Source organism: Molossus molossus, unplaced genomic scaffold (assembly GCF_014108415.1).
Source record: "Molossus molossus isolate mMolMol1 unplaced genomic scaffold, mMolMol1.p scaffold_m16_p_6, whole genome shotgun sequence".
Taxonomy (NCBI): Eukaryota; Metazoa; Chordata; class Mammalia; order Chiroptera; family Molossidae; genus Molossus; species Molossus molossus.
Window position 1 is genome coordinate 52411487 of NW_023425399.1, and position 10719 is coordinate 52422205.

The 10719-nt window shown below is 39.1% G+C and overlaps 1 long non-coding RNA gene across 3 annotated transcripts; it reads right to left on the bottom strand.

Moving 5' to 3' along the window:
* Positions 1 to 2097: 2097 nt before the first annotated feature.
* LOC118618729 lies at positions 2098 to 7764 on the bottom strand. 3 transcript variants are annotated; one of them, XR_004957092.1, is made up of 3 exons: positions 7707 to 7764; positions 5896 to 6006; positions 2098 to 2146 (listed from the first exon to the last, which is right to left on the bottom strand). It is a non-coding gene; the product is annotated as an uncharacterized LOC118618729 (long non-coding RNA). The 3 variants fall into 3 exon arrangements; XR_004957090.1 differs by lacking the exon at positions 7707 to 7764 and adding an exon at positions 6695 to 7043; XR_004957091.1 differs by lacking the exon at positions 7707 to 7764 and adding an exon at positions 6678 to 7043.
* Positions 7765 to 10719: the final 2955 nt, after the last annotated feature.

Here is a 10719-nt window from a genome sequence, read left to right on the forward strand (position 1 = left end):
TGTAAAGTGTTTCCCTTAGTTATTAGAGTAGGTACTGGAATCGGTTTTGTTCATACATTTGGGACGCTATGTTTTTTTGGGAGTGTGGATACTCTTCCCTTCAGGTATCAAACTAAGGCTCAGCTATTTAAACACAAACAGTACACACATCTACAAAGGGTTTATTAATGGCTTTTTGCCAAGTACCTTGATTATATGTTGTGGCTTAACTAAATTATCCAATACTGATGAGGAAAAGGTGTCATTGCTGAGACATTCAAAGGGGAACCCACAAAGTGCTATTCTACCTTAGTCTGCAATACATGACATTGTAGCTTGCTTCACCTAAGATATAAGTGTGAAAAGAATGGTTTGGTCGTCAGTGAAGCTTTCGTTGTAACTCCACTGCCTGTGACACACTTTTCAAAAATGCACCTTACTCTGGAGCAATGGGAAAGGTGACCAATACTTTATTCTGGGATTAGCAAATCTCTAGCTCATGGACACAATGAAAACCCGCTGGCTCTCGAGAACTAAACTGTAATGACGCTCTGCTCCAGCCTTGCTTCTTGACAACTGGTTGTACCTTAATGGTGCTATACACAAAGGAGAGTTTTGTGTGTAATGCAGGACTTCTGCGATATACCTTAAGGTTTAGGCATCGTCAAGACACATGTATCGAACACTTGCTAGAAGTTTGAAAATGAAACACTAAGCCACTTGAATCAAAGGATGCATTGGTAACGTTGATACAACAACATGTTAATATGCAGAAATTCCCGGTGCTGTTTTTGCGAAGATCACACTGTATCACAAAACAATATCTAGACTGGTCAGTAAAGACCTTGTTGGCAGAGCTTAAAAATGATTAAATGATGATATTGGGCTCATAGGTAAACCTTTCTTACATCTAGAACAACACATGGCTCTGAAACACCAAGATAATAAAGTGTCGGCTATGCAGGTATTCTGTGTAAAGTTAATGCTTTAACATCAATCCGGATGAAGACTGATGGCACATTAGGTACACAATGAGCATTTCACTGAGGATTACTAGAAATGCTTCATACAGCTTGAAATAATATTGTCTTGCCATTGTTGAAAAAGAGGATTCAAGGCATGATAACAGGGAAACTATTCAATTCCAAACAAAGAGTGTAAGGCTTTGAATAATGGTCATGGATTCACATGATTCAAGAGTACTTGGTTTCTTCTGTAGCAGTTTGGAATGCCTAATTCTTAGAACAGTGAACCAACATATGGTCTAGAATGAATTAATAGAAAGATTGATAACTACTGGTGTTACACATGTGCCATTCGTGAAACAATGCAACTGAACACATCTAAAGTGATGTAGTTTAACATTTGATGTGTACATCCAAGGAGTAAATACATGAAAGTGAAGACACTGACAATACCATGGGTGTTTCACATTGCATTTCTCTGTAAGTTAGAAAAAGAGGAGGGTTCTAGAGAAAAGGCACTTGTACAGTTGACCTGGGTATCAATTTCAATTAGTTACACACGAATTATTCCCGGTTTGCATGGCATAGTTTGCATTGGAGAGTTCTCCAGTGTTGCATGTAAATGCAGCTGAAGGCCTTCTTCCTATATGACAAGAAAAGTCAATTTGTACCAGAAGAAGAGGTAACTTTTCAACATGCTACTTTTCTTCCTTGGATATGAGTTTTTTGCCTGGAAGAGTCTACAAATCATCTCGATATCCAATAAAGGCTGGGCTGCAGAAATGAAACATATTGGTTAGAGTAATGTTCAGGTCATGGAAATCTATACCCTATTCAGTTCTACATACATTCTCTAAAGGTGTTACCAAATGAATCAGAGTCATGCCATGGATCCATGATACATTTCACTGTTTGTGCCGTTTTCCATATTAACATAAGATGTAGATACCTGTTTTTGGCAGAGAATTGAATGTGAACATTTATTCACAGTGTGAATTGCTGGAATTATACCATTTAATGAATGATAACTCCCGAACTTATGTTTAAAATACCCTGTGTCAAATTCAACCTATTTCTTGATATGTGACAGAGCAATCTATACACATATTCAAGATATTATAACAAGGATTCCAAACAAAGACTTTAGTCCTTGGAATAATGGTTGTGGATTCACATGTTTCAAGAGTATTTCCCAGAAGAACCTATGAAAATACACTGGATAATCAAAGGTGTGCATCACTGGTGTTCTTTCTCTGCAGAATAATATAATAACATTCAGTTCAAGAGCAGCATGGAAACTTTAATACGGTTGCAGTGGCAATTTGACTGTTCAGTGGCTCTCTGTCCTAAAAACAGTATTCACATAGATTAACTTCTTCACATACTGTCTATATATGGTGCAGAAGATTCTTGGGCTATGCCCACTTCACAGGTCATGGAACCAAACTAGTGTTCTGTTCTGCAGATTTGTGTTAGTACAGTTGAGGAAAGTATTGATTCAAGGTAATGTGGCAACCTAAAGTTTGCCTATGCCCTTATACATACTTCTCAACAGAGATTGTTTCTAGGAGCGTTTATACACACCAAACCAATTCCAAAAGGGCTGTGGTAGAACTCTTCAGTTCAGTTGAGCAAACTCACTTCCATGAAGCCTAGAACGTGAGGCTTCTCAAAACAAAAGCTGTTTTGGTTAAGTACCTAAGAAATGTCTGTTTGTTAAGGTGTAATCACACGAAAACCTAGCAGTGCACGTTTTTTTCTCTTGTTCCATACAGAGAGATACAAGCCTTGCTGGTGCAGTCTTAGATATCATGATTTATGGGCGAAACTCTGTGAGCCAGAGGCAACATTTATTCCGTGGCATGTTTTACATTGGGAAATTGAGTACCTTTGCAAGGAAAGTGTGTAGATACATGTTCTAGTAAAAAACTGATGGAATGATTGAATATTTCCATTTTGTTTCAGGAAATGCACAGGTCTTGGCAACAGTCATGTGAAACCCTTGAATAAATACACTCTCCTCGTGGTGTGGAGAGATCCAGTCTTCTCCTGGAAAGAACAACTAGGACAGGGCACACTGATGTGTAGAATCAAAAGTTATCCCTTTTCGTGTACTCTGTTGGTGATGGTTTCAAAGATTGGATAGTTTTCAACAACATTTCTCAAGGCGATACTTGGAATAAGGATGGTTTCTTTTGTAGCAGTTGTTTCGCCTAATTCTTAGAACAGTGAACCAACATAGGGTCTAGAATGAATTAATGGAAAGATTGATAACTACTGGTGTTACATATGTGCCATTCTTGAAACAAAGCAACTGAACACATCTAAAGTGATGTAGTTTAAACATTTGATGTGTACATCCACAGAGTAATTACATGAATGTGAAGACACTGACAATACCATAGGTGTTTCACATTGCATTTCTCTGTGTGTTAGAACAAGAGGAGGGTTCTAGAGAAAAGGCACTTGTACAGTTTTCCTGGGTATCAATTTCAAATAGTTACACACAAATTACGCCCGGTTTGCGTGGCATAGTTTGCATTGTAGAGTTATCCGGTGTTGCATGTAAATGAAGCTGACGGCCTTCTTTCGTAAATGAAAAGAAAAGTCAATTTGTACCAGAAGAAGAGGTAACTTTTCAACAGACTGCTTTTATCCCTTGGATATGAGTTGTTTGCATGGAAGAGTCTACAAATATATCGATACCAAAATAAGGCAGGGCTGCAGAAATGAAACATTTTGGTTAGAGCAATGTTCATGTCATGGAACTCTATACCCTATTCTGTTCTACACACATTCTCTACAGGCGTTACCAAATGAATCAGAGTCATGCAATGGATCCATGATACATTTCACTGTTTGTGCTGATTTCCATATTAACATAAGGTGTAGATACGTGTATCTGCAGAGAATTGAATGTAAACCCTACTCCTCAGTGTGAAATGCTGCAATTATCCCGTGTAAATGAATGATAACTCCCCAACTTATGCTAAAATACCCTGTGACAAATTCAACCTATTTCCTGATATCTGACAGAGTACCTCCATTATAACAAGGATTCCAAAGAGTTTCAGGCCTTTGAATAATGGTCGTGGATTCACATGTTTCAAGAGTATTTCCCAGAAGAACAATGAAAATACAGTGGATAATCAATGATGTGCATCACTGGTGTTCTTTCTGTGCAGAATAATATAATTACTTTCAGTTCAAGAGCAGCATGGAAACCTAAATATGGTGCAGTGGCAATTGGACTGTTCAGTGGCTCTCTGTCCTAAAAAGAGTGTTTTCATAAACTAATTTCTTCACATACTGTCTAAATATGGTGAGTAAGATTCGTGGGCTATACCCACTTCACAAAACCTGGAACCAACACTGGTATTCTGTTCTGCAGATTAGGTGTTAGGACAGTTGAGGAAAGTACTGATCCAGGTAATGTGGCAACCTAACGTTTGCCTATGCCCTTAGACATACTTCTCACCAGAGATTGTTTCTAGGAGCGTTTATACACACCAAACCGATTCCAAATGAACTGTGTTAGAACTCTTCAGTTCAGTTGAGGAATCTCACTTCCATGAAGCGTAGAGCGTGAGGCTTCTCCAACCATAAGCTGTTATGGTTACGTACCTAAGAAATGTCTGTTTGTTAAGGTGCAATCACACGAAAACATAGCAGTGCACGTTTCTTCTCTTGTTCCCTACACAGAGATACAAGACTTGCTGGTGCATTCTTAGATATCCTGAATTATGGTCAAAACTCTGTGAGAGCCAGAGGCATCATTCATTGGTGGCATGTTTTACCTTGGGAAATTGAGTACCTTTGCAAGGAAAGTGTGCAGATACATGTTCTAGTAAGAAACTGATGGAATGATTGAATATTTACATTTTGGTTCAGGAAATGCACAGATCTTGACAACAGTCATGTGAAACACTTGAATATATACCCTCTGCTCGTGGTGCGGAGAGATCCAGTCTTCTCCTGGAAAGAACAACTAGGACAGGGCACACTGATGTGTAGAATCCAAGGTGATCCCTTTTTGTGTTCTGTGTTGGTAATGGTTTCAAAGATTGGATAGTTTTCAACAACATTTCTCAAGGCGATACTTGGAAGAAGTATGGTTTCTTCTGTAGCAGTTTGTTTCGCCTAATTCTTAGTCAGAACAGTGAACCAACCTAGGGTCTAGAATGAATGAATGGAAAGATTGATAACTACTGGTGTTACACATGTGCCATTCTTGAAACAAAGCAACCGAACACATCTAAAGTGATGGAGTATAAACATTTGATGTGTACATCCAAGGAGAAATACATGAATGTGAAGACACTGACAATACCATGGGTGTTTCACATTGCATTTCTCTGTGAGTTAGAACAAGAGGAGGGTTCTAGAGAAAAGGCACTTGTACAGTTGACCTGGGTATCAATTTCAATCAGTTACACACAAATTATGCCCGGTTTGCGTGGCATAGTTTGCATTGGAGAGTTCTCCAGTGTTGCATGTAAATGCAGCTGACTGCCTTCTTTCCTATACGACAAGAAAGTCAATTTGTACGAGAAGAAGAGGTAACTTTTCAACACACTACTTTTCTTCCTTGGATATGAGTTGTTTGCCTGGAAGACACTACAAAGCATCTCGATACCAAATAAAGGCTGGGCTGCAGTAATGAAACATTTTGGTTAGAGCAGTGTTCAGGTCATGGAAATCTATACCCTATTCAGTTCTACACACATTCTCGACATGCGTTACCAAATGAATCAGAGTCATGCCATGGATCCATGATACATTTCACTGTTTGTGCTGATTTCCACATTAACATAAGGTGTAGGTACCTGTTTTCTGCAAGGAGTTGAATGTAAACTTTTGTCCACAGTGTGAAATGCTGGAATTATCTCGTGTAAATGAATGATAACTTCCCAACTTATGCTTAAAATACCCTGTGACAAATTCCACCTACTTCTTGATATCTGACAGGGTAATCTCCATTATAGCAAGGATGCCAAAGAGTTTCAGGCCTTTGAATAATGGTCCTGGATTCACATGTTTCAAGAGTATTTCCCAGAAGAACCTATGAAAATACAGTGGATAATCAAAGGTGTGCATCACTGGTGTTCTTTCTCTGCAGAATAATATAATTACATTCAGTTCAAGAGCAGCTTGGAAACCTCAATATGGTGTAGTGGCAATTGGACTGTTCAGTGGCTCTCTGTCCTAAAAACAGTGTTCCCATAGACTGACTTCTTCACATACTGTCTAAATATGGTGCAGAAGACTCTTGGGCTATACCCACTTCACAAAACCTGGAACCAACACTGGTGTTCTGTTCTGCAGATTATGTGTTAGAACAGTTGAGGAAAGTATTGATTCAAGGTCATGTGGCAACCTAACGTTTGCCTATGCCCTTAGACATACTTCTCACCAGAGATTGTTTCTAGGAGCGTTTATACACACCAAACCGATTCCAAATGAACTGTGTTAGAACTCTTCAGTTCAGTTGAGGAATCTCACTTCCATGAAGCCTAGAGCGTGAGGCTTCTCCAACCATAAGCTGTTTTGGTTACGTACCTAAGAAATGTCTGTTTGTTAAGGTGTAATCACACGAAAACCTAGCCGTGCACGTTTCTTTCTCTTGTTCCCTACACAGAGATACAAGGCTTGCTGGTGCAGTCTTAGATATCCTGAATTATGGGCAAAACTCTGTGAGAGCCAGGGGCAACATTCATTGGTGGCATGTTTTACCTTGGGAAATTGAGTACCTTTGTAAGGAAAGTGTGTAGATACAGTTTCTAGTAAGAAACTGATGGAATGATTGAATATTTCCATTTTGGTTCAGGAAATGCACAGATCTTGGCAACAGTCATGTGAAACACTTGAATATATACACTCTGCTCGTGGTGTGGAGAGATCCAGTCTTCTCCTGGAAAGAACAACTAGGACAGGGCACACTGATGTGTAGAATCCAAGGTTATCCCTTTTTGTGTTCTGTGTTGGTAATGGTTTCAAAGATTGGATAGTTTTCAACAACATTTCTCAAGGCGATACTTGGAAGAAGTATGGTTTCTTCTGTAGCAGTTTGTTTCGCCTAATTCTTAGTCAGAACAGTGAACCAACCTAGGGTCTAGAATGAATGAATGGAAAGATTGATAACTACTGGTGTTACACATGTGCCATTCTTGAAACAAAGCAGCCAAACACATCTAAAGTGATGGAGTTTAAACATTTGATGTGTACATCCAAGGAGAAATACACGAATGTGAAGACACTGACAATACCATGGGTGTTTCACATTGCATTTCTCTGTGAGTTAGAACAAGAGGAGGGTTCTAGAGAAAAGGCACTTGTACAGTTGACCTGGGTATCAATTTCAATCAGTTACACACAAATTATGCCCGGTTTGCGTGGCATAGTTTGCATTGGAGAGTTCTCCAGTGTTGCATGTAAATGCAGCTGACTGCCTTCTTTCCTATACGACAAGAAAGTCAATTTGTATGAGAAGAAGAGGTAACTTTTCAACACACTACTTTTCTTCCTTGGATATGAGTTGTTTGCCTGGAAGAGTCTACAAAGCATCTCGATACCAAATAAAGGCTGGGCTGCAGAAATGAAACATTTTGGTTAGAGCAGTGTTCAGGTCATGGAAATCTGTGCCCTATTCAGTTCTACACACATCCTCGACATGCGTTACCAAATGAATCAGAGTCATGCCATGGATCCATGATACATTTCACTGTTTGTGCTGATTTCCACATTAACATAAGGTGTAGATACCTGTTTTCTGCAGAGAATTGAATGTAAACTTTTGTCCACAGTGTGAAATAGCGGGTATAGCCCTAGAATCTTTTTCTCAATATTTGGATATCCATTTTCTCTAGAACACTGCTCTTGTTCTAATTCACAGAGATGTTCAATGTGAGAAACCCTTGGTATTGTCAGTGTCTTCCAATTCATGGATTTACTCCTTGCATGGAGACAACCAATGTTTCAACTGCATCACTTTAGACGTGTTCAGTTTCACTGCTTCAAGAATGCACATGTGTGACACCAGTAGTTATCAATCTTTCCATTGATTCAGTCTTGGCCATACGTTGGTTCACTGTTCTGAGTAAGAATCATGTGAAACCGACTGCTACAGCAGAAACCAAACTTTTTCCAAGTATCGCCTTCAAAAATGGGCTTCAATGCGATTCAATCTTTGAAACCATGAACAACACAGAACAAAAAAAGGGATAACTTTTGATTCTACACATAAGTGTGCTCTGTCCTAGTTGTTCTTTCCATGATATGACTGGATCTCCCTATAAAACGAGGAGAATGTTTGTTAAAGTGTTCATGTTACTCAAGATCTGTGCATTAACTTAACCCAAATGGAAATATTCATTCATTCCAACAGTTGTTTGACTAGAACATGTTTGTTCACACTTTCCCTGCAAAGGTACTTAACTTCCCAAGGAAAAACATGCCACTGAGTGAATGTGGCCCCTGGCTCTCACAGAGTTTTGCCCATAAATCAGTATATCCAAGACTGCACCAGCAAGTCTTGTGTCTCTTTGTCTGGAACAAGAGAAAGAAACTTACACTGCGAAGTTTAAGTGTGATTACACCTTTACAAATGGACATTTCTGAAACACTTAACCAAAACAACATATGCTTTGAGGATCCTCACGCTCCAGGCTTCATGGAAGTGACTTTTGTGCCACTGAAGTGAAGACTTCTAACACAGTTCATTTGGAATAGGTTTGGTTTGTATACACTCTCCTACAAACAAACTAGAGTGAAAAGTATGTCTAAGGACCTATCAAAAGTCAGGTTTCCACATTCCCTTAAATCAATACTTTCCACAACTGGACTAAGAACACGTAATCTGAAAAACAGTACAACAGTGGTGGTTCCATTTCGTGTGAAGCGGGTATAGCCCTAGAATCTTTTTCTCAATATTTGGATATGATTTGAAGAAGGTTGTCTATTGGAACACAGTTCTTTGAACACAAGTGCATTTTCTCTAGAACACTCCTCTTGTTCTCATTCACAGAGATGTTCAATGTGAAAAACCCTTGGTATTGTCAGTGTCTTCCAATTCATGGATTTACTCCTTGCATGGAGACAACCAATGTTTCAACTACATCACTTTAGACGTGTTCAGTTTCACTGCTTCAAGAATGCACATGTGTGACACCAGTAGTTATCAATCTTTCCATTGATTCAGTCTTGGCCATACGTTGGTTCACTGTTCTGAGTAAGAATCATGTGAAACCAACTGCTACAGCAGAAACCAAACTTTTTCCAAGTATCGCCTTCAAAAATGGGCTTCAATACGATCCAATGTTGAAACCATGAACAACACCCAACAAAAAAAGGGATAACTTTTGATTCTACACATAAGTGTGCTCTGTCCTCGTTGTTCTTTCCATGATATGACTGGATCTCCCTATAAAACGAGGAGAATGTACGTTAACGTGTTCATGTTACTCAAGATCTGTGCATTAACTTAACCCAAATGGAAATATTCATTCATTCCTACAGTTGTTTGACTAGAACGTGTTTGTTCACACTTTCCCTGCAAAGGTACTTAACTTCCCAAGGAAAAACATGCCACTGAGTGAATGTGGCCCCTGGCTCTCACAGAGTTTTGCCCAAAATTCAGCATATCCAAGACTGCACCAGCAAGTCTTGTGTCTCTTTGTCTGGAACAAGAGAAAGAAACTTACACTGCGAAGTTTAAGTGTGATTACACCTTTACAAATGGACATTTCTTAAACACTTAACCAAAACAACATATGCTTTGAGGATCCTCACGCTCTAGGCTTCATGGAAGTGACTTTTGTGCCACTGAAGTGAAGAGTTCTAACACAGTTCATTTGGAATAGGTTTGGTTTGTATACACTCTCCTACAAACAAACTAGAGTGAAAAGTATGTCTAAGGACCTATCAAAAGTCAGGTTGCCACATTTCCTTAAATCAATACTTTCCACAACTGGACTAAGAACACGTAATCTGAAAAACAGTACAACAGTGGTGGTTCCATTTCGTGTGAAGCGGGTATAGCCCTAGAATCTTTTTCTCAATATTTGGATATGATTTGAAGAAGGTTGTCTATTGGAACACAGTTCTTTGAACACAAGTGCATTTTCTCTAGAACACTCCTCTTGTTCTCATTCACAGAGATGTTCAATGTGAAAAACCCTTGGTATTGTCAGTGTCTTCCAATTCATGGATTTACTCCTTGCATGGAGACAACCAATGTTTCAACTACATCACTTTAGACGTGTTCAGTTTCACTGCTTCAAGAATGCACATGTGTGACACCAGTAGTTATCAATCTTTCCATTGATTCAGTCTTGGCCATACGTTGGTTCACTGTTCTGAGTAAGAATCATGTGAAACCGACTGCTACAGCAGAAACCAAACTTTTTCCAAGTATCGCCTTCAAAAATGGGCTTCAATGCGATTCAATCTTTGAAACCATGAACAACACAGAACAAAAAAAGGGATAACTTTTGATTCTACACATAAGTGTGCTCTGTCCTAGTTGTTCTTTCCATGATATGACTGGATCTCCCTATAAAACGAGGAGAATGTACGTTAAAGTGTTCATGTTACTCAAGATCAGTGCATTAACTTAACCCAAATGGAAATATTCATTCATTCCTACAGTTGTTTGACTAGAACGTGTTTGTTCACACTTTCCCTGCAAAGGTACTTAACTTCCCAAGGAAAAACATGCCACTGAGTGAATGTGGCCCCTGGCTCTCACAGAGTTTTGCCCAAAATTCAGTATATCCAA